The 23,036-nt window shown below is 39.1% G+C and overlaps 1 non-coding gene across 1 annotated transcript; it reads left to right on the top strand.

Annotated features, from left to right (window-relative positions):
• The first annotated feature begins 22,265 nt into the window (after positions 1-22,265).
• LOC141583363 (U6 spliceosomal RNA) lies at positions 22,266-22,372 on the top strand. Its single transcript, XR_012516020.1, has one exon. It is a non-coding gene; the product is annotated as a U6 spliceosomal RNA (small nuclear RNA).
• The last annotated feature ends 664 nt before the right edge of the window (positions 22,373-23,036 follow it).

The following is a 23,036-nucleotide window of genomic DNA, read 5'->3' as shown; positions in this document are numbered from 1 at the left end:
TTCACAGAACTGGAAAAACCCACCTTAAACTTCATATGGAAGCAAAAGAGACTCTGCATAGCCAAGACAATGCTAAGCAAAAAGAACATAGCAAGAGGAATCATGCTACCTGATTTCAAACTATGCTACAAGGCTACAGTAATCAAAACAGCATGGTACTGGTACCAAAACAGAGACATAGACCAATGGAACAGAACAGAGGTCCTGGTGGCAATGCCACACATCTACAACCATCTCATCTTTGACAAACCTGACAAACACAAGCAATGGGGAAAGGATTTCCTGTTAAATAATTGGCGTTGGGAAAACTGGCTACCAGTGTGAAGAAAGCAGAGACTGGACCTCTTCCTGACACCTTACAGTAGAATTACCTCCAGATGGATTAAAGACCTAGACATAAGACCTAATGCCATAAAAAATCTAGAGAAAAAACCCAGGCAAAGCCATTCAGGACATACGTATAGGCAAGTACTTCATGACTAAAACACCGAAAGTATTGGCAACAAAAACGAAAATAGACAAATGGGACCTTATTAAACTCCAGAGCTTCTGTACAGCAAAAGAAACAATCATTAGAGTGAACCGCCAACCAACAGGATGGGAAACAATTTTTGCAATCTACCCATCTGACCAATGGCTGATATCCAGAATCTACAAAGAAGTAAAACAGATTTGCAAGAAAAAAAGCAAGCAAACCTATTCAAATTAGGGAAATGATATGAACAGACACTTTTGAAAAGAAGATATATATGAGGCCAAGAAACATATGAAAAAATACTCATCATCACTGGTTATTAGAGAAATCAAAACCACATTGAGATATCACCTCATGCCAGTTAGAATGGTGACCATTAAAAAATCTGGAGACAACAGATACCAGAGAGCATGCGGAGGAATAGGAACACTTTTACACTGTTGCTAGGAGTGTAAACTAGTTGAACCATTGTGGAAGGCAGTGTAACACTTGCTCAAGGGCCTGGACATAGTAATTCCATTTGACCCAGCAATCCCATTACTGCGTATATACCCAAAGGATTATAAATCATTCTATTATAAAGACATATGCACACGTATGTTCACAGTGGCACTGTTTACAATGGCAAAGACCTGAAAACAACCCAAATGTCCAGCGACAATAGACTGGAAAAGGAAAATGTGACATACATACACCATGGAATACTATGCAGCCACAAAAAACGATGAGTTTGTGTCTTTTGTAGGGACATGGATGAAACTGGAAACCATCATCCTTAGCAAACTGACAGAAGAACAGAAAATCAAACACTGCATGTTCTCACTCATAGGCGGGTGATGAATAATGAGAATATATGGACACAGGGAGGGGAGCATCACACACTGGGGTCTTTTTGGGGGTGGCCAACAGGGGGACACCAAGGGGTGGGGAGGTCAGGGAAGGATTACATGAAGAGAAATGCCAGATGTAGGTGACGGGATGGAGGCAGGATACCACGTTGCCGTGAGTGTACCTATGCAACAATTCTGCATGATCTGCATATACCTATAACCTGAAGTACAATTTTTTAAAAAAGAATAAACTGATGTGATAGAGCTGAAAAGCACACTACATGAATTTTTATAATGCAGCCACATGGTAATTGTGTGTGATTGCATTATAAAAATTCTTGTAATGTGTGTGGGCACCCAAGGGTGCCCTGTAAGCAGGTGTAGCCAGGCTGGGGTCCTGGGAGAGGCAAGCAGACTAAGGAGTGCTGAGGTCAGACCAGCACCATCTCATGTGCAAGACCACCTAGTAGAATAGACCAAGCAAAGGTAAGAGTCTCAGAGCTTGAAAACTGGCTTTCTGAAAGAAAAGAGGCAAGAATGTGGGAAAAGAATGAAAAGAAATGAACAAAATATTTGAGAAATAAAGGATTATGTAAAAAGGCAAAATGTATGCCTTATTAATGTACCTGAAAGAGATGACAAAAATGGAACCAAATTGGAAAACATATCTCAGAATATCATTCATGAGAATTTCCCAAACCTAGCATGACAGAACAACATTCAAATTCAGGAAATCTGGAGAACCTCAGATATGCCACGGGAAGAACACCCCTAAGACACATAATCATCAGGTTCTCCGAGCTCAAAATGAAATAAAAGTTGTCAAAGGCAGCTAGGGAGAAAGACAAGGTCACCTACAAAAGGAATCCCTTCAGACTAACAGTGGACTGCTCAGCTGAAACCCTACAAGCCAGAAGAGATATTCAACTTTTAAAGAAAAAATTTCAACCCAGAATTTCAAGGCCAGCAAAACTGTCATAAGTGAAGGAGAAATAAGATCATTTTCAGGCAAGCAAATGCTGAGGGAATTCATTATCCAATGATCTACCTTACAAGAGCTCCTAAAAGTAGAAATTAATATGGAAAGAAAAGATCATCACCAGCCACTACAAAAATGCACTGAATTACACAGATCAGTGATGCTAAAAAACCAACCACATACACAAGTCTGTGAAATTATCAATTAGGAGCGTGATGTCAGGATCTAATCCATATATATCAGTGCTAACCAATTGGGCTAAATGCTCCAACTGAAAGACATAGGGCAGCAAGATGAATAAAGAGCCAAGACTCATTTGAGTATGCTGTCTTTAAGAGACCAATCTCACATGAACTCCTACACATAGGCTCAAAATGAATGGAGAAAAATCCTTCAAGCAAATGGGAAACAGAAAAAAGCAGGTGTTGCAATCCTAGTTTCTGACAAAACAGGCTAAACGAATAAAGATAAAAAGAGAAGGACATGGGCCTGGCACGGTGGCTCAAGCCTGTAATCCCAGCACTTCAGGAGGCCAAGGCGGATGGATCTTGAGGTCAAGAAGTCAAGACAATCCTGGCCAACATAGTGAAACTCCGTCCCTACTAAAAATAACAAAACAAACAAACAAACAAAAAAATTAGCTGGGCGTGGAGGCATGCGCCTGTAGTCCCAGCTACCTGGGATGCTCAGGCCAGAGAATTGCTTAAACCCAGGAGGCAGAGGTTGTAGTGAGCTGAGATCTCGCAACTGCACTCCAGTCTGAGGCCTGGCAACAGAGAGAGACTCGGCCTCAAGAGAGAGAGAGAGAGAGAGAGAGAGAGAGAGAGAGAGAGAGAGAGAGAGAGAGAGAGAGATAACATTACAAATGTGGCCCTGACCTTTGATAAATGTTATTATTGCTTGATACCAACCTGGGCTATCCTTATTGTTCAAACCAATATGATAGATAATTTGCTGAGGTTTGGGAGCTTCTGCCCCCTGGAGAGTCCCAGATCTCCCAAAATTTGGTTCAGAGCTAAGGTTGATTTTGCTTTACAGCTCCTTTTGTGAAGTTTTTCTCATTTCCGGTGAGGAAGACAGGTTTTTCTGCTTCCATGATGGTGGAGAGCAGGCACTTCCTTTCTTGAGTCTCAGCTTGCTTCTGACAGGAAAGGTGAGTGTGATTTTTTTCCTACTTCTAAGATGGTAGAGAACAGTCATCAGCCTGAGCCTTATTTCCAGGTAAGTGGCTAAATTAGAGATTTGTCTTAAAATTTTTCCTTAATGACTAAAAGTTAAGATTACCAACCACTTGGTTTTAATTTCTCCTTAATATTATAACACTCAGTAATCATATTTATTGTGCATTTTTAATTTTGCTTAACTTTTTTTATTTATGTTTTAGATTTTGTTGTTATTTCACTTTTCTTTCATCAAGTATGACCATATCTTTCTGACTTGGTCAAATCCAAGGGAATATTCCAAATTTTGGGAAGCAAGTCATCTGAATTGGCTAAAACTTTGTAGCTGCCATGTATGTATTTTCTAGTGAGCAGAAATTCCTTTTTTTTTTTTTTTTTTTAGCCTAAGAGTTTCTGTCCACATTAGGCCATCTTTTGCCAGCCAAGGTTGCCAGCCAAGGCCAGACTGAAGGAGCAGTGGTGACCTTTCAATCCTAACATTCTGCCCTGTTCCCTACAGCAACCTGAGTTTGGTTCCTAAATCTAGTTCTTTCTGGTTTGATGTTTGTTACTTTGAAAATATCAGCAGTTTGTCCCAGCTATGATGTGGTAGTAAGAGATTCAAAAGGATTTTCTTTAAGAGCTTTATAATTAAAAGTAGATTTCTTATTCTTCTTATTATTATGCTTTAAATTCTGTGGTACATGTGCAGAACATGCATGTTTGTTACATAGGTATACACATACCGTGGGGGCTTCTTGCACCCATCAACCCATGATCTACCTTAGGTATTTCTCCTAATGCTATTTCTCCCTTAGGCCCAACCCCGACAGGCTCCGGAGTGTGATGTTCCCCTCCTGTGTCCATGTACTCTCATTGTTCAACTCCCACTTATGAGTGAGAATATGTGATGTTTGGTTTTCTGTTCTTGTGTCAGTTTGCTGAGAATGATGGTTTCTAGCTTCATCCATGTCCCTGAGAAGGACATGAACTCATTCTTTTTCATGGCTGTTGGTGTATATGTGTGACACTTTCTTTATCCAGTTTATTATTGATGGGCATTTGGGTTGGTTCCAAGTTTTTGCTCTTGTGAACAATGCTGCAGTGAAAATATGTGTGCATATGTCTTTGTTGTAGAATGATTTATAATCCTTTGAGCATATACCCAGTAGTGGGATTGCTGGGTCCAATGGCATTTCTATTTCTAGATCGTTGAGGAATCACCACACTGTCTTCCACAATGGTTGAACTAATTTACACTCCCACCAACAGTGGAAAAGATTTCCCATATCTCTACATCCTCTCCAGCATCTGTTGTTTTCTGACTTTTCCAATAATTGTTTTTCTGAAATGACAACTGATGATGAGCTTTTCATTATGTGTTTGTTGGCTTCATAAATGTCTTCTTTAGAGGAGTGTCTGTTTATATTCTTTACCTACCTTTTGATGGAGTTGTTTTTATTCTGGTAAACATAAGTTCTTTATAGATTCTGCATATTAGCCCTTTGTCAGATGGATTGATTGCAAACATTTTCTCCCATTCCGTGGGTTACCCATTCACTCTGATGATAGATCTGTTTTGTTTCATTTTAGTTTTCTGTGCAGAAGCTTTTTAGTTTAATTAGATCTCATTTGTCAATTTTGACATTTGTTGCCATTGCTTTTAGTGTTTTAGTCATAAAGTCTTTGCACATGCCTATGTTCTGTATGGTATTGCCTAGGGTTTTTTTCTAGGGTTTTTATAATTTTAGGTCTTCTGTTTTTTTTTTTTTTTTTTTTTTTTTTTTTTTTTTTTTTAAAGTTTGTAATTTATGTCTTTATTACTTCTTCCTTTCTCCATTCAGTTGTGAATTTATGAAATATTTACTATACAAATACAACACAGTTGACTTTGGTTACTGTCCTCAGTCCTGGAAATTTTTTCTAATTGTTCCCTTTCCCCAAAGATCTAAGAATTTAATGCGAGAGTTCAAAGATAAACAATCACAAGAAGGCAAGATGAATATCATGAGAGAAGGATATACAGTGTATAATAGTAGCACAGTAGAGAGATACCTCTTTCTCAGTTAATGCAATCTCTTAAATGAGTAAAATAATTCTGTCTCCCTTCAGAGGAGATGGTGTAATAGCAGGATATTCAGGAAATCTGCCATGCTGGTCTTCTGTTTTAGGCTTTAATCCATCTTGTGTTAATTTTTGTGTAAGGTGTAATTAAGGGGTCCAGTTTCAGTTTTCTGCAAATGGCTAGCCAGTTTTCCCAACACCATTTATTAAATAGGGAATCTATTCCCCATTGGTTTATTTTCGATTTATTTATTTATTTATTTATTTATTTGGTCTTGTATGTCAAAGATCAGATGGTTGTAGATGTGTGGCATTATTTTTGAGGCCTCTATTCTGTTCCATTGGTCCATATATCTGTTTTGGTTCCAGTACCATGCTGTTTTGGTTACTGTAAGCTGATAATGTAGTTTGAAGTCTGGTAGTGTGATGTTTCCTGCGTTATTCTTTTTGCTTGGCTATGCAGGCTCTTTTTTCATCCCATATGAAATTAAAGGTAGTTTTAGCCAATTCTCTTAAGAAAGACAATGGTAGCTTGATGGGAATAACATTGAATCTGTAAATTAATTTGACTATGTGGCCATTTTTATAATATTGATTCTTTGTATCCATGAGCATGGATTTTAAAAATTTGTTTGTGACCTCTCTTATTTCTTTGAGCAATGGTTTCTAGTTCTCCTTTAAGAGGAACTTTAAGTATGGACCCAGGAAGGACAAGGCAGCTGTCTTGGTTCTCCATGAGTCCATGCTTAACTTTGAACTTATATCCATTTAAATATCAGTTGTTTCTCCAATTTAGGTTCATAGTAGTTGTTACTGATGGGTTGTCATAGGTAACTTGACTTAGATCATGGAGTTCATTCAAACTGTATATATAAACAATTTAGAATGACAGCTGATTAAGAATGACAGTCTGACAAAGTGTTTTCTTGGTATTGAATTAATTTTTCTTCTATTTGGGTAGGAGTTTTAAAAACAAATAAGTCTTTTCATTAAAATTCCAGGAAATCTTACACAGTCCTTAAGTATTTGGGATTATTTGAGAAATGATGTGATTCTAAAGTTTCCAGAAATCTGTATTCAAGAGCTCTTTTTCATTGACTTTCCATTATTTCAGGAACCTCCTAAAAGACACCATATTCTAGGACATTTTGTGCTTGTGAAGTTTTCAGAAACTGCGTTAGTATTAAGCAGTTAAGTGTGAAAACGTTGTTAAATACTTATAGTTACATGACTGAAAAGAAAATTTGTACATTTCTGTGGTCTACAGTTTATCATGGAAACAATATAATTGATAGCATATCTTTTGACCTATTGGAATTTTAGGAATTTCATACAATTTTCAAACATATATCAATATTGATTACAATATAATCTGAAAAAGGTAAAATATTTCTTATTTTGACAGTGCTCCTTATGTAAAAATATGTCAAGTAATTCCATATATTTCTCTTTTCGATTTTTCAGTGCCCTCTTTTGCATTCCAAATTAAGAAGTCAAAAAGACTTAATTTTGAAGATAAAATTGGATTTGGGGAAGTGTATCAAATATATTAATATTGATATAAATATACTAAAGGCCTAAAACATTTGATATAAAATGGAATGCCAGGTCACAGTAAGTCATTTATTTAACCAAAATGGTAACTCAAAAAATGTTTAAAGGCAAAAGCCTTTACTCATTGATAGAAGACTCAGTTTTTCAAGCAATGTGCATCTTTCCCTTCTTTTTCCTGTAATTTGTTTGAGGAGAGACAGAAATATTTTTTATTCTTTAATATTATGTTAAAATCATATTCAAGAAAGAAAGCCAAATTTCTCTCTTGCATTAGTGTACTATTAATGTCAACTCAAATTTTTAATAAAACCTTAAAGATGAATTCATCCAGTCTTCATCAGTTTGACTATAAGTTGAAATTCTTATAAGCTTTTGATAACCTTTTACAAATTTGTATTAAACAAAATTAGTGCTCTAAGAAAACCCTGTTGTGTTTTTATTCCAATGTTCAATTTATGGAAAAACTGAACAATACTCCTTTAAATTTAGCCAGTGTGTTCACACGGTGTTTCTTTTACAAGATGACTAGTTCACAAACCTTCCACAACTTGCTCAAACCTTTAGCTTCATTCTGTTTAAGTCAAAACAATTTTTAACCTTCTGAATGAAGCAAAAAATTACATTCTAATGCCTTATAATGTTTTAATGAAAGCACATTTCACTTTTTCCACAAAGCTTCCATGTAAAAGTTTTTCATTAGTTTCAATTACATGTTACTCTGTTAGCTCTTAGCAATTTTTTTTTTTTTTTTTTTTTTTTTTTTTTTTTTTTTTTTTGTGAAACACCTGGCAGGTAAGTGATTTTAATTTTGTACTAGGTATGAAGCCTAGGACACCAGACACAAGTGCATGTAAAGTCTGACTTTTTAAAGCATAGCCAGGGAGCATGGCTAACTCCACATGTTCCCAGACCTTACCGAGAATCTAGTGACTCCAAAGCAGGTAAGTTGAACAAATTTTAAAAGTCAAAAAAAGCAGTTTATTACTTTAAAGCATTTTACAAACCTAATATCTGACCTGCCTAATTTAGAGCTAATGTCTTTATTTTACCAATAAACTTTAAAACTGTCTTTATTTCTCAAATATTACTAAAGTCATGTGAAGTAAAAGGTATTAGAGTTTTAATTTTTCTGAAAAAAATAATTTATTTAAACATTCATTATTTTAAAGCCAATTAGAGAGCTTTTTTATTTATAAACATCACCCACGACACATAAAAATACACAGAATAGATCCAGTAGTTGTAAGATTTTTCATTTGCCAGTTTTTGGTTTTCTTTTCTCTCTTATTTTTTTTTTTTCTTCACAATGAACTGATGATGTTCATATACATGGATTGTCATCAAATGTTTCAATTTAACAGGAGATTATAGAACACACTTTAACAGTATTCTAATTTGAAGAAAATATATATTTAGGCAAGGATTCATAGTATTTATCTTCTATGTCACTTTTAATTTTGCATTTGTGTACTGTAACATTTCTCTATATAATATTTTTAGTATGTTACTCATATTTGTAAAGATTACACATATCTCAGAGGTGAAGACTATAAATATTAAATGTATTCATTCTCCTATATTCTGAAGCACTTAAGTCAGAGGAACTAAATTATTCATTCTAATTTGATGACTCACTATCTTGTAACATATTATAATACTTAGAAGAGCTCAGTAAAACAAAGCTCTAGTTACCTTGAAATTCTTTGTTTTTAAAACTTCATTAGGAAATAAATTCCAGTTCAAATTTTATTAATTATGCCCCTTGTTCTTCCATGTCTTTCCAACATAGGATTAGAAAGACTTTCTTTATAAGATTAGACTCAGGGAATTAGTACCCAATGTTGAAATTGGCTCTCAGGAAAGCTTCCAGAGAGGAAGGCTCCTAGTTGGGGACAGATAATCCTCATTTTTATTATTGTACACCGTTGCTTCCCTGAAAGTAAAGGAGAATCCTTGGGGATCGTGATCTATTTCTCTTCACTTTTTCTGATTTCCCTTCCCATGGTCAGGAATTTTTTTTTTTTTTTTTTTGTAATTAAGTTCTGAAGTGCATGTGCAGATCTTGCAGGATTGATGCATAGGTAAGCACATGTCATGGTGGTTTGCTGCCTGCATCCCCTCATCACCTACATGAGGCACTTCTCCCAATGTTCTGGTGCTGTGTTTTTCAGCTCCGTGAAGTCATTTATGTTCTTCTCTAAGCTGATTATTCTAGTTAGCATTTCATCTAACCTTTTTTCAAGGTTTTTAGCTTCTTTGCATTAGGTTAGAACATGTTCCTTTATCTCAGAGAAGTTTGTTATTACACATCTTCTGAAGCCTGCTTCTGTCAATTCATCAAATTCATTCTCCATCCAGTTTTGTTCCCTTGCTGGTTAGGAGTTGTGATCCCTTGGAGGAGGAGAGTCGTTCTGGTCTGTGGCGATTTCATTTTTTGTGTATTTTTTTCTTCCAATCTTTGTGGACTTTTCTAAGTTTGGTCTTTGAAGTTGGTGACTTTTGGATGGGATCTCTGAGTGGATATTCTTTCTGTTGATGTTGAAGCTACGTCTTTCTCTCTCTTTCTGTTTTTTTTTTTTTTTTTTTTTTTTTTTTTTTTTTTTTTTTAGTTTTTCTTCTAACAGGCCTCTCTGCTATAGGACTACTTGAGGTCCACTGGAGACTATGTTTGCCTGGGAATCATCTGTGGGGCTGCAGAATAGCGAGGATTGCTGCCTGTTCCTTTCTCTGGTAGCTTCATCCCGGAAGGGTACCCACCAGATATCAGCCAGAGCTCTCCTCTATGAGGTATCCTTTTGGATATATTGGGGTCAGTGAGCCACTTGAGGAGTCAGTCTCTCCCTTATCTGAACTCAAGTGTGCTGGGAGCTTCATTGCTCCATTGAAAGCTGCTGGGCAGGGACGTTTAAGTCTGCTGTAGCATAAGTCACAGCTACCCCTTTCCCAGGTGCTCTGTCCCTGGAAGATAGGGTTTATTTATAAGTCTCTGATGTGCTGCTGCCTTTTTGTCAGAGGTGTCCTGCTCAGCAAGGAGGGAGTCTAGTCGCAATCTGCCTGTAGAGGCACTGCTGAGCTGCTGTGGGCTCAGTCCAGATGCTGTGTAAACTTTGCTTTTGTTTACACAGGTAAGGTTAGAACTGCCTTGGCATTGACGGATGCCCTTCCACTCACCGAGCTCCATCATCGCGGGTTGAGCTCAAACTGTTCTGCTGACTGTAAAACTGTCATGCCAGTGTGCTTCAGTTGGCTGGTCTTTGTTGTGGGACACCTGCCACTCAAGGTCACTTGGCTCCCTGCCTTCAGCTCCCCTTTTTTTTTCTGGGGAGCGGGAGGCTCTGTCTTGCAGGCGTTCCAGGTGCCAGCCAAAATGGCCACTGAGATTTGTGCTGAAAACTCATGTCACTGGCTGAAGTGGCCTCTTAGATTCATACTGGTCAGCCACAGCGCTTGTTGGCCCAGCTAAAATCTCCTGATGCGGGATATAAAGACCATGGGACAAGTGCAGTATCTGAACTGAAGTGCAGGAGTGGCTTTAGAAGTTCCCCAATGGCCTCTGTTGGGTAGGAGGGACATCCTCCAGCCAGTTGCACTTCCCAGGTGAGTCAGTGCTCCACCCTGCCTCACTTTGCCCCCCATAGGCTATGCTCACTGTTCAAGCAGTTCTATTGAGGTGAACCTGGTACTTCGATTGGAAATGCCGAGGTCACTTGCCTTCTGCATTGCGTTCACTGGGAACTGTGCTCCAGAGCAGTTCCTATTCTGCCATCTTGGCAGAAGTATGGAAGCTTCTAAAGAAGCTTTAAGTGCTAGTAAATATAGATTAAATGAATGAATGATAGATAAGCAAAAGAATTCGAGAAAGAAGGTAGAAGGGAAAAGGAAGCAGAGCCAGAAGAAAATGGAGGAGACCAGTGTGGGGGGGAGGAGAAGAGAGAGAACTAATGGCTGTAATAATTTTATTTAAAAAACATTATCTACAATAATTAGTATCACCCAATAGAAATGTGTTATTTAAGGGGAACACTCAACCCATCAACAATGAAAAGCAGCTAGGACACTGAAATTGATATTCCATATCATCAACTAAGTCAAATATATTTTATTAATAATATTTGATTAATTGATAAGAGAAGTAGCTTTTCTGTTTAGATTTTGAGAGATAATAAAAACAAATGCCAGTATTTGCTATCCTTTCAAGCCATGTCCTCATATGTTTTAATTTTAGTGGGATAAGGGAAAAATGACTGTGGATAGTGACATTCCTCATTACTGTGACAACAGTCTCTCAAAGTTCTCACAGCACAATAATATAGTTTTAAAGACTCATTTATCAAATACTTTCACCCGATATTGAGAAAATATTTAAGGAGAATGAAACCAACTGGTGATTCTATTCTCATCATTTTTTAAGAATTTTTTTTAAATTTTACTTTAAGTGCATAGTGTATCTGGCATTTCTCCTCATGTTATCCTTCCGCACCCTCCACTCCCTCCCCACCCTCCACTGTCCCTCTCCTAACCCCCACAACTGCCCCCAGTGTGTGATGCTTTTCTCCCTGAGTTCACGTGTTCTCATTGTTCCACACCCACCTATGAGTGAGAACATGTGGTGTTTGGCTTTCTGTTCTTGTGTCAGTTTCCTGAGAATGATGGTTTCCAGATTCATCTAAGTTGCTATGAAGGACATGAACTCATCGTTTTTTATGGCTGCTTACTATTCCATGGTGTATATGTACCATATTTTCTTTGTCCAGTGCATCATTGATGGGGATTTGGGTTGGTTCCAGGTCTTTGCTATTGTAAACAGAACTGCAATGAACATATGTGTGCATGTGTCTTTATAGTAGAACAATTTATAGTTCTTTAGGTATATACCCAATAATGGGATTGCTGGGTAAAATGGAATTTCTATTTCTAGATCCTTGAGAAATCGCCAGACTGGCTTCAACATTGGTTGAACTCCCCCAACTGTGTAAGAGTGTTCCTATTTGTCCACATTCTCTCCAGCGTCTGTTGTCTCTAGATTTTTTTGATGATCGCCATTCTAACTGGCATGAGATGATATCTCAATGTGGTTTTAGTTTGCATTTCTGAAATGACCACTGATGATGAGCATTTTTTCATATGTTTGTTGGCCTCATATATGTCTTCTTTTGAGAAGTGTCTATTCATATTCTTTTCCCACTTTTACATGCGGTTGTTTGTTTTTTTCTTGTTTATCTATTTTAGTTCCTTGTAGATTCTGGATATTAGCCCTTTGTCAGATGGGTAGATCGCAAACATTTTTTCCCATTCTCTTGGTTGCTGATTTGCTCTAATGGTGATCTCTTTTGCTGTACAGAAGCTGTGGAGGTTAATTAGATCACATTTGTCTATCTTGGCTTTTATTGCTATTTGCTATTGCTTTTGGTGTTTTAGTTAGGAAGTCCATGCCTATGCCTATGTCCTGTATGGTTTTGCCTACATTTTCTTCTAGAGTTTTTATGGTGTTAAGTTTTATGTTTAAATCTTTGATCCATGTAGAGTTAACTTTAGTGTAAGGTGACAGGTAGGGGTCCAGTTTCTGCTTTCAGCATATTGCTAGCGAGTTTTCCCGACACCATTTATTAAACGTGGAGTCCTTTCCTCATTGGTTGTTTTGCCAGATTTGTCAAAGATCAGATGGTTGTAGATGTGTGGTGTTTCTTCTGGGGTCTCTGTTCTGTTCCATTGGTCTATGTCTCTGTTTTGGTACCAGTACCGTGCTGTTTTGATTACTATAGCCTTGTGTTATGGTTTGAAGTCTGGCAATGTGATGTTCCTGGCTTTGTTCTTTCTGCTTAGAATTGTCTTGGCTATGTGGGATCTCTTGTGATTCTATATGAAGTATAAAGTGCTTTTTTTTTTCAGTTCTGTGAAGAAGTTCATTGGTAGCTTGATGGGGATAGCATGGAATCTATAATTACTTTGGGCAGTATGGCCATTTTCATGATACTGATTCTTCCTAACCCTGAGCATGGAATATTTCTCTATCTGTTTGTGTCCTCTGTTATTTTGTTGAGCAGTGGTTTGTAGTTCTCCTTGAAGAGGTCCTTTACATACTTAGTTGTATTCCTTGGTATTTTATTCTCTTTGTAGCATTTGTGAATGGGAATTTACTCTTAATTTGGCTCTATGTTTGTCTGTTGGTTAATAGGAATGCCTGTGACTTCTACACAATTATTTTGTATCCTGAGACTTTGCTGAAGTTGCCTATCAGTTTCAGAAGATTTTTGGACTGAGACGATGGTCTTCTAAATATACAATCATGTCATCTGCAAATAGAGACACTATGACTTCCTTATTTCATAATCGATTACCCTGTCTTTATTTTTCTTGGCTGATTACTCTGGCTAGAACATCCAATAATATGTTGAATAGGAGTGATGAGAGAGGGCATCCTTGTCCAGTGCCTGATTTCAAAGGAATTCTTCCAGCTTTTGCCCGTTCAGTATGATATTGAACTGAACAAGCTGTAGGCTTGTCATACATAGCTTTTATCATTTTATGCTAAATTCCGTCAGTACCTAGTTTATTGAGAGTTTTTACCATGAAGCGCTGTTGAATTTTATCAAAGACCTTCTCTGCATCTATTGAGATAATCGTGATTTTTGACTTTGGTTCCTTTATGTGATGGACTACATTTATGGATTTGCATATGTTCAACCAGGCTTGCATTCCTAGGGTGAAGCCTACTTGGTCGTGACGGATAAGCTTCTAGATGTGCTGTTGCAGTCAGTTTGCCAGTATTTTATTGAAGATTTTTTCATCGATATTCATCATGGAGATTGGGCTGAAGTTTTCTTTTTTAGTTGAGTCTCTGCCCGGTTTTGGTATGAGGAAGATGTTGGTCTCACAAAATGAGTTAGGGAGGAGTCTCTCTCTTCGTATTGTTTGATAGTTTCAGAAGGAATGAAACCAGCTTCTTTTTGTATTTCTGGTAGAATTCATCTGTGAACCCTCTGGACCTGGCCTTTTTTTGGTTGGTAGGCTATTGATTCCTGCCTCTACTTCAGCCCTTGTTATTGGTCTACTCAGGGTTTCAACTTCCTCCTGGTTTCGTCTTCGTAGAGTACAAGTGTCAAGGAATTTATTCATTTCGTCCAGATTTACCGGTTTATATGCATAGAGTTATTTGTAGTAATCTCTGATTGTAGTTTGTATTTCTGTGGAGTCGGTGATGATATCCCCTTTATCGTTTTCTATTGCATCTATTTCATTCTTCTCCCTTTTCTTTTTTATTAATCTGGCTAGGGCTCTGTCTATTTTGTTGATCTCTTCAAAAAATCTGCTCCTGGACTTATAGATTTTATGAAGGGCTTTTTGTGTCTCTGTCTCCTTCAGTTCTGTTCTGATCTTAGTTAATTCTTGTCTTCTGCTAGCTTTTGAGATTTTTTTGACCTTTCTCCTCTAGCTCTTTCAATTTTTACGATAGAGTGTCAATTTTGAATCTCTCCTTGCTTCTCTAGTTGGCATTTATTACTATAAATTGCCTTCTCGACACTGCTTTAAAAGTGTCCCGGAGATTCTGGCACGTTGTGTCTTTGTTCTCATTTGTTTCAAAGAACATCTATATTTCTACCTTCATTTCATTGTTTATCCAGTCAACATTCTGGAGCCAGTTGTTCTATTTTCATGAAGTTCTGCAGTTCTGAGTTAGTTTCTTAATTCTGAGTTCTAATTTGATTGCATATAATCTGAGAGATTGTTTGTTATGATTTCCTTTGTTTTGCATTTGCTTAGGAGTGATTTATTTCAAATTATGTGGTCACTTTTAGAGTAGGTGCTGTGTGGTGCTGATCAGAATGTATATTCTATGGATTTGGGTTGGATATTTCTGTAGATGTCTATTAGGTCTGCTTGGTCCAGATCTGAATTCAAGTCCTGGACCTCCTTCTTAATTTTCTGTCTCAATGATATGTCTAACAGTGACAATGGACTGTTAAAGTCTCCCACTATTATTATGTGGGAGTCTAAGTGTCTTTGTAGGTCATTAAGGACTTCCTTTATGTACCTCGGTGCTACCCTGGTGCTCCTGTATTGACTGCATAAATATTTAGGATCGTTAGCTCTTCTTGTTGCATTGATCCTTTTACCTTTATGTAATGCTTTTCTTTGTGTCTTTTGATCTTTGTTGTTTTAAAGTCCATTTTATCAGAGACTAGGATTGCAGCTCCTGCTTTTTATTTGCTCTCAATTTGCTTGACACGTCTTTCTGCATCCCTTTATTTTTAGCCTACATTTGTCCTTACACAAGTGATGAGTTTCCTGAATACAGCACACTGATGGGTTTTGACATTTTATACAATCAAATGGTCTATGTCTTTTAATTGGGTCATTTAGTCCACTTACATTTAAGGATAATTTTGTTATGTGTGAATTGGATACTGCCATTTTGATGCTAGCAGGCTGTTTTGTCCTTTAGTTGACACATTGTCTTCATTGTGTCGATGGTCTTTACCATTTGGTACATTTTTGGAGTGGCTGTTACTGATTGCTCCTTTCCTTGATTAGTGCTCCTTTCAGGAGCTCTCATAAGGCAGGCCTGGTGGTGAGAAAATCTCTCAGTAATTGCTTGTCCATAAAGGATTTTCTTTCTCCTTCTAATGTGAAACTTAGTTTGGCTGGATATCAAATTCTAGGTTAACAGTTCTTTTCTCTAAGGATGTTGAATATTGGCCCCCACTCTCTTCTGGCTTGTAGGGTTTGTGTGTAGAGATCCACTGTGAGTCTGGTGGGATTCCCTTTGTGGATAACCTGACTTTCTCTTTTGCTGCCCTTAGCATTTTTTCCTTCATTTCAACCCTGGTGAATCTGACGTTTATGTGTCTTGGGGTTGCTCTTCTTGAGGTATATCTTTGTGGTGTTCTCCATACTTCCTGGACTTGAATAGTGGCCTGCCTTGCTGGGTTGGGGAAGTTCTCCTGGATAATATCCTGAAGAGTGTTTTCCAGCTTGCATTCATTCTTTCTGTACATTGAGGTACGCCTATCAAATGTAGATTAGGTCTTTTCACATAATCCCATATTTCTTGGAGGCTTTGTTCATTTCTTTTCACTCTTTTCTCTCTATTCTTGCCTTCTTATTTTACTTCATTGCATTGATTTTCAATCTCTGATATTTTTTATTCTGCTTGGTCAGTTTTGCTTTTGAAACTTTTGTATGCTTCATGAAGTTGTCGTGCTGTGTTTTTCAGCTCCATCAAGTCGTTTCTATTCTCTAATCTATTTATTCTAATCAGTATATCTAACCTTTTTTCTAGGTTCTTAGTTTCTTTGCATTGGGTTAGCACGCGTTCTTTTAGCTCTGAGAAGTTTGTTATTACCCACCTTCTGAAGCCGATTTCTGTCAATTCATCAGATTCATTCTCCATCTATCTTTGATCCTTAGCTGGTGAGGAGTTATGATCCCTTAAATGAGAAGAAGTCTTCTGGTTTTTGGTGTTTCCTTCCTTTTTGCGCTGGTTTCTTCCCATCTTAGTGGCTTTATCTACCTGTGGTCTTTGTACTTAGTGACTTTCAGGTGGGGTCTCTAAATGGATGCCGTTTTTATAGATGTTGAAGCTATTTCTTTCCACTTAGTTTTCCTATTAACAGTCAGGCCCCTCTGCTGCAGGATCACTGGAGGTGCTGTCAAGATCCCACTCACCTGGAGATCACCCGTGGGGCTGCAGAACAGCAAGGGTTGCTGCCAGTTTCTGCCTCCGCTATCCTCATACCAGAATGGTACCCACCAGATGTTGGCCTGAGCTTTCCTTTATGAGGTGTCTTTTTGTGTATATGGGGCTCAGAGAATTGCTTGAGGAGACATTCTGTCCCTTATAAGAGCTCAAGTGCTGTGCTGGGAGTTCTGCTGTTTCATGCAGAGCTGCTGGGCTGGTACCATTAACTCTGCTGCAGCTGAACTCATAACCTGCTGTTTTCCCAGGTGCTCTGTCCTAGGAAGGTCAGCCTTATTTATAAGTTCCTGCCATGCTGCTGCCTTTTTTCATGGATGCCCTGCCTGGCACAAAGTAGTCTACATCGAGAGTGGCAGACTGCCTTGGTATTGGGGGATGCCCTTCCCCCCACGGAGTTAGGCCATCCCAGTTCCAGCTTCGCTTGTTGTGAAACTCTTAATCCAGAGTGTTTCAGATTTCTTGTCTCGTGAGTGTGGTACCCGTCAAGCCAGATCCCATCACCTGGTTTCCTGTCTCAGCCCCCTCCCTTTCAGTTGAATGGACAGCTCTGTCTCCCAGGCATTCCAGGCACCAGTTGAAATGGCCACCCAAACTTTTGTGAGTTTCTTTGTCCTGATGCATCCCTGGCTGAAACTGCTGAAATGAAAACTCATGACGCTTTTATGCTCAGGAATCTCCTGGTCTGTTGGCAGTGAAAACTTCTTTGGAAATGTAGTGAGCACTCACTCTCTGTGCTGTTCTTGCCTGGAACTACATTCTGAAGATGTTCCTATTCAGCCATCTTGGATCTTCCTTAATCTTATGATTTCTAAGAAAAACTCTATAAGTCGTATCTTATTTATTATTAATATTTTGAATTAAAAGCTTCTTTTGTATGATGTGTTTACACCACAGACGTAATGGTGATTTTCTGGAGGATCACTAGAACTAGCATCAGACAACATAGGGAAAATTCTTCACAATATACTATATACATCTGTGTGTATTACACACATGTACATATAAATAAACACACACACACACACACATATATATATACACCTATATACTATATACTATACACACACACACACACACACACACTCACACGTTTATTTTGAAACAGAGTCTCACACAGTCTGTCGCCCAGGTTGGAGTGCAATGGCATGATCTCAGCTCACAGCAACCTCCACCTACTGGTTCACATGATTCTCCTACCTAAACCTTTTGAGTAGCTGGGATTACAGGTGCACACCACCATTCCTGGCTAATTTTTTTTATTTTTAGTAGAGACGAAGTTTCCCTATGCTGGCCACACTGGTCTCGAACTTCTGACCTCGTGATCCACGCACCTCAGCAGCTAGGATTATAGGTGTGAGCCCCTGCACACAGCCACATGTAGAAGTGCAGTACTACATAGAACACTGAACATTACATGCTGCTGGGATTACAGGTGTGAGCCACAGTATCCAGCTGCATATATTTTTTTATTTCTCTTTTTAAGAATCCTGATCTTAAATGAGTTCACAGTTGGATGTAGAAGTGCAATGCTTAGATGCAGATGTGTACATATAGAAGGATACAATACTTAGATGTAACAGTTATGAATAAATGTAATTCTTATAACTGACTATAACAGTATTAGAAAAGTCATATATTGATAAAACCTTCTTCAGAAAAAGGAACTTAAAAACTTAGAGGAACTGCTTCTGTTTAAATATATGCATAGCTAAGGCTCTTACAATGGTGTGGTTTATAGGATAGATATCAGAGTGTAAGTCCAATTTTTAAAACGTAGTCAAATGTATTAATCTTATATTTTATGCCTATGATTATTTTGTAATTCAGAGAATGGCTTTTCCAATTCAAAAATTCTTTAAAATCCTCTAGTGATTTATTTTTCATGGTGTTTAAATCAATATTGAAACTTTCTGGAATTTACACTCTATTAGGTTTGAAGTTTTGTCCAACTTTTTTTCAGTAACATATTCACCATGGGAATTCTTTCATTATACAAATATACATCTTATGCTTTAAATTCAGAGGAAATTATGATATGTTATTCTATTTTGTGCTAACTAAAATGTTGCTTTGTTGACTTAGAGTTCTCTTAGCCATAAGAAAGAAAAAGATCTCTTGCATGAAATTAGCATGTTCTGGGAAAAAAATTGCCTTGCTTAGACTGGAACTAGACACAATTCAATAGCAGAACCTGCTAAGGGAAAAAAAAATTTTAGAGGACATTGAAAGTGTGAAAGAAAAGAATGCTAATATTCTTAAGGCCATAAAATTGGATAAGGAAGAATGAAAAAAGACGGTATTTAAGGAGAGTGGACAGCTTAGCATTTTGACAACGAAGAATAAAATGGTCAGTTCTGAATTGGAGAATGTAAGACACAACTAGGAAACACTGGAAATGGAAATTCAATCATGTCCTTGTAGACTGGCTACTGCTCTACATGACTGTGACCAAAGCCAGATAGGAGAAAGCAACTTCTTTCCAGAGAACAAAACCTCAACAGGTTTATTTACAGGAGACAATGAATTCTCATACATCTAACCTGAAAGAGAACAGCAAGATTCTTTCTGAACAACTGTAATGCTTATTGTAAAAATTAACAGCCTAAAAATTCAGCTCCATCACACAAGATAAACTGTGAAAGAAAAGACAGGACAGGCTGCCATCTTTCCTGTTGGAGGAACTTAATTATTCCAGCCTGTGGGCATTGGAGAGTACAAACCGACCAGGGGCAGAAGAGTTACCGCAGCACAGCACAGCTGCTTTACCAAATCATGGCCAGACTGCTTCTGTTAGCAGGCTCCTGATCCTGTTCCTTCTTACTGAACAGGACCTCCCACCTGGTGCTTACAGCTACCCTCACAGGTGTTCCCTGGCCAATGGAGATTTGAAATATTCCTTAGACAGAGCTCCCACAGAGAAAGGCAGGCCACCATCTTTGCTGTTTGGATGACTAGGTTCTGGTCTTAGGGCTTTTTAGAACCCAAGCTGACCAGAGGTGTAAGTGGTAGCTCAGCACAGCAGAGCCACCTTGCAAAAACATAGCCAGACCCTTGTTTAAGTCAATACCCAACAACATTCCTAATCACTGGGTACAGCCTTTCAACAGGGTCTCTGGCTGCCTTCACTGCTGTTCTCTGGCTGACAGATGTTTCAGGCCTCCCTGAATCAGAGCTTCCAGAGAGAGGACCAGACTGTAATCTTTGTTGTTTGGGCAACTCAGCCATTTCAACCTTGGGACTTCAGAGTGTCTGAGGCAACCAGGGGCTGAAGTGAACCCCCAGCACAGCACAGCTGCTCTACAGAAACATGGCCAGACTTTTTTAAAAGCAAGTCTCTGATCTTGTTCCTCCTGACTAGACAAGACTTCTGAACTTGTTTCCAGCCACCTCTCGTAGTTGTGTCCAGATTGGCAACAGGATTGTACCTCAGTGGTACAGAGGTCCCAGAGGAAGAGGCAGGCTATTATCTTTGTCTTTTTGCAGGCTTCGCTAGTGATACCTTGAGTCGCTGGAAGATATGAGGCAATTAGGTACTGGAGTGGACCCCCAGTATACCACAGCAGCCTTATGGGAAAGTGGCTGAACCGTTACATGGGTGCTGGTTTCCATATCTCCTCGATGAGCAGGTCCTCCTGGCTTGGGTCTTTATCCAGGACCCCACTGAAACCATCAAGCCAGTAGCAACTTGGCAATTTCTTGGACAGAGCTTCACAGATCGACTGAAATCCTCTCTGCCACTGCCTCTGCAGTGGATCTGCCCTTGTTACCTTCAGAATATCAAGAAAGCAAAGACCCTACGTGCCATATTGATAACTCTAACAAGCTGCAGTTGACCCAAGGAACAAGGCAGTCCATCTCTTGTGGATACCACATACCCCCCACTGCTTATCACTGGACAGGGAACTCTGGCTTGGGCCCATAGAACAGACCCTCCATCCTGGGGTGATTACACTAAGTGATGGCTAACTCACATCTCTCTGGGGTAGAGCCCGCAGGAGACAAGCAAAGTGATGGAGCAGGAAGCCAGCTGATGTGAAGCCCAGAGGGCAGGCACAGCTATCTCTCTAGGCTCTACTGGGTCTTATGAGACACTTTATCCCAGCACTTTAGGACTGTGGAGGTCAGATCAGCCACATCTCATGTGAAGATTGCCCAACAGAGATCAGGTATGAGATTTTCCCTATTAATAAAAGGAGACTTCCTTTAAAAAGTCTGGCCACGTTTTTGTAGAGCAGCTGTGCTGTGCTGGGGCCTCACTTTTCAGAGAGTTATCTGAGGCGTGATATCTACTGGGCATTCTTGCACATGAGATGAAGCTGGTCTGACCTCAGCACTCCTTAGTCTGCTTGCCTCTCCCAGGGCCCCAGCCTGGCCACGCCTGCCTACAGGGCACTCTCAGCTGCCCACACCTTTGTTTCTGTGCCAGTGGACCATGCCTGAGCAGTGAAGAGATGCAGCAAAGCGGACCCTTCAGGCACGCAGCATCCTCTACATTGCCTCTCCATACTGAAGCTCTTTATACAAAAACGTCCTACGTCACTTTGCTGGTGTGTGTTTACATGAGTGGATTTTGCTACACTTGCCCTACTAGCACATGGGAATGTAGCACGCACTTCAACCCACACCAACTCCCATTGAAGAAAGAGCCATGGTAGGCAGAGGAACAAAATCACAACCTCTGCCAACACCTTCTCCTTTTGCTAATTCTGTGCACGAAAAGGGAATGCTAATATACGTTGAGTGGTCGTTGCTGCTTAGGGGGTCACAGAGATGGCACCCAGACATGCACAGGCCAGCACCCTGGCCTGAACCAACACTACCTCCAGTGCATCAGCACACACAGCAGGGGCCTTCTGGCCGCCACCAAGCTGTCTTGCCTCCACCACTTCCACCACTGGGCAAATGCCAACAGGGAAGCAGGCAGGTTTGCATCTGCTAGCACTCTGCCAACACCTGCCACACTTTGCTTCCTTCAGTGCAGTAGACTCCAAACTTCGAGGAGCCAGAGAAAAAAGTTGAGACCCAATATAAGTTTCCCATTATTAAAGCACACAGTCCAGGAATTGAGAGATGAATATTGGCCCACTGAAATCCTCCAAAACCAAAGGCAGCTGCCTGCTTCTACCTTAAACCACAATCAAACCCTCCTGATCATCAAACATGATAAAAGAAAAATACCCTGTGCAAAGGTTAGCAACCTCAAAGGTTGAAGGTGAATAAGCTCATAAAGATGAGGAAGAATCAGTGCAAGAACACTGAAACTCAAGAAGTCAGCATGCCTTCTTTCCTCCAGATGATTACATCAACTGTTCAGCCTGTTCAAGTTTTCAGAACTGGCCAGAGGCTGACATGTCTGCAATGATACAAGTAGAATTCAGAATGTGGGTAGAAACAAAGTTCACTAAGTGAAAGAAGTATGTCAACATCCAATGCAAGGAGGCCAAAAATCATTGTAAAACATCGCAGGAGCTAACAGGCAATATATCCAGTATAAACAACATTACTGGTGCTCACTTTGGCAGCACATACATTAAAATTGGAATGATTCAGAGAAGATTAGCATGGCCCCTGCTCAAGGAGGACTTAAAAATTCATGAAGCATTGCATATTTGTAGAAAAAATCAATATCGTGAAAATGGCCATACTACCCAAAGTAATTTATAGATTCAATGCTGTCCCCATCAAGCTACCAATGACCTTATTCACAGAACTGGAAAAACCCACCTTAAACTTCATATGGAAGCAAAAGAGAGTGTGGATATCCAAGACAATGCTAAGCACAAAGAACAAAGCCAGAGGCATGCTACCCGATTTCAAATTATAATACAAAGCTACAGGAATCAAAACAGCATGGTACTGGTACTAAAACAGAGAAATAGACCAATGGAACAGAACAGAGGTCCTGGTGGCAATGGCACTCATCTACAACCGTCTCATCTTTGACAAACCTGAGAAAGACAAGCAATGGGAAAAGGATTTCTTGTTTAATAATTGTTGTTGGGAAAACAGGCTACCAGTGTCCAGAAAGCAGAAACTGGACCTCTTCCTTTCACCTTACAGTAGAATTACCTCCAGATGGATTAAAGATCTAGACATAAGACCTAATGCCATAAAAAAATCTAGACAAAAAATAGGAAAAGCCATACAGGACATAGGTGTAGGCAAGTACTTCATGACTAAAACACCAAAAGCATTGGCAACAAAAAGGAAAATAGACAAATGGGACCTTATTAAACTCCAGAGCTTATGTACAGCAAAAGAAACCATCATTAGAGTG

This window comes from Saimiri boliviensis (assembly GCF_048565385.1).
Source record: "Saimiri boliviensis isolate mSaiBol1 chromosome 19 unlocalized genomic scaffold, mSaiBol1.pri SUPER_19_unloc_4, whole genome shotgun sequence".
NCBI lineage: Eukaryota > Metazoa > Chordata > Mammalia > Primates > Cebidae > Saimiri > Saimiri boliviensis.
Note: the sequence above shows the minus strand (reverse complement) of the source record. Positions and strands in the feature narration are given on the sequence as shown.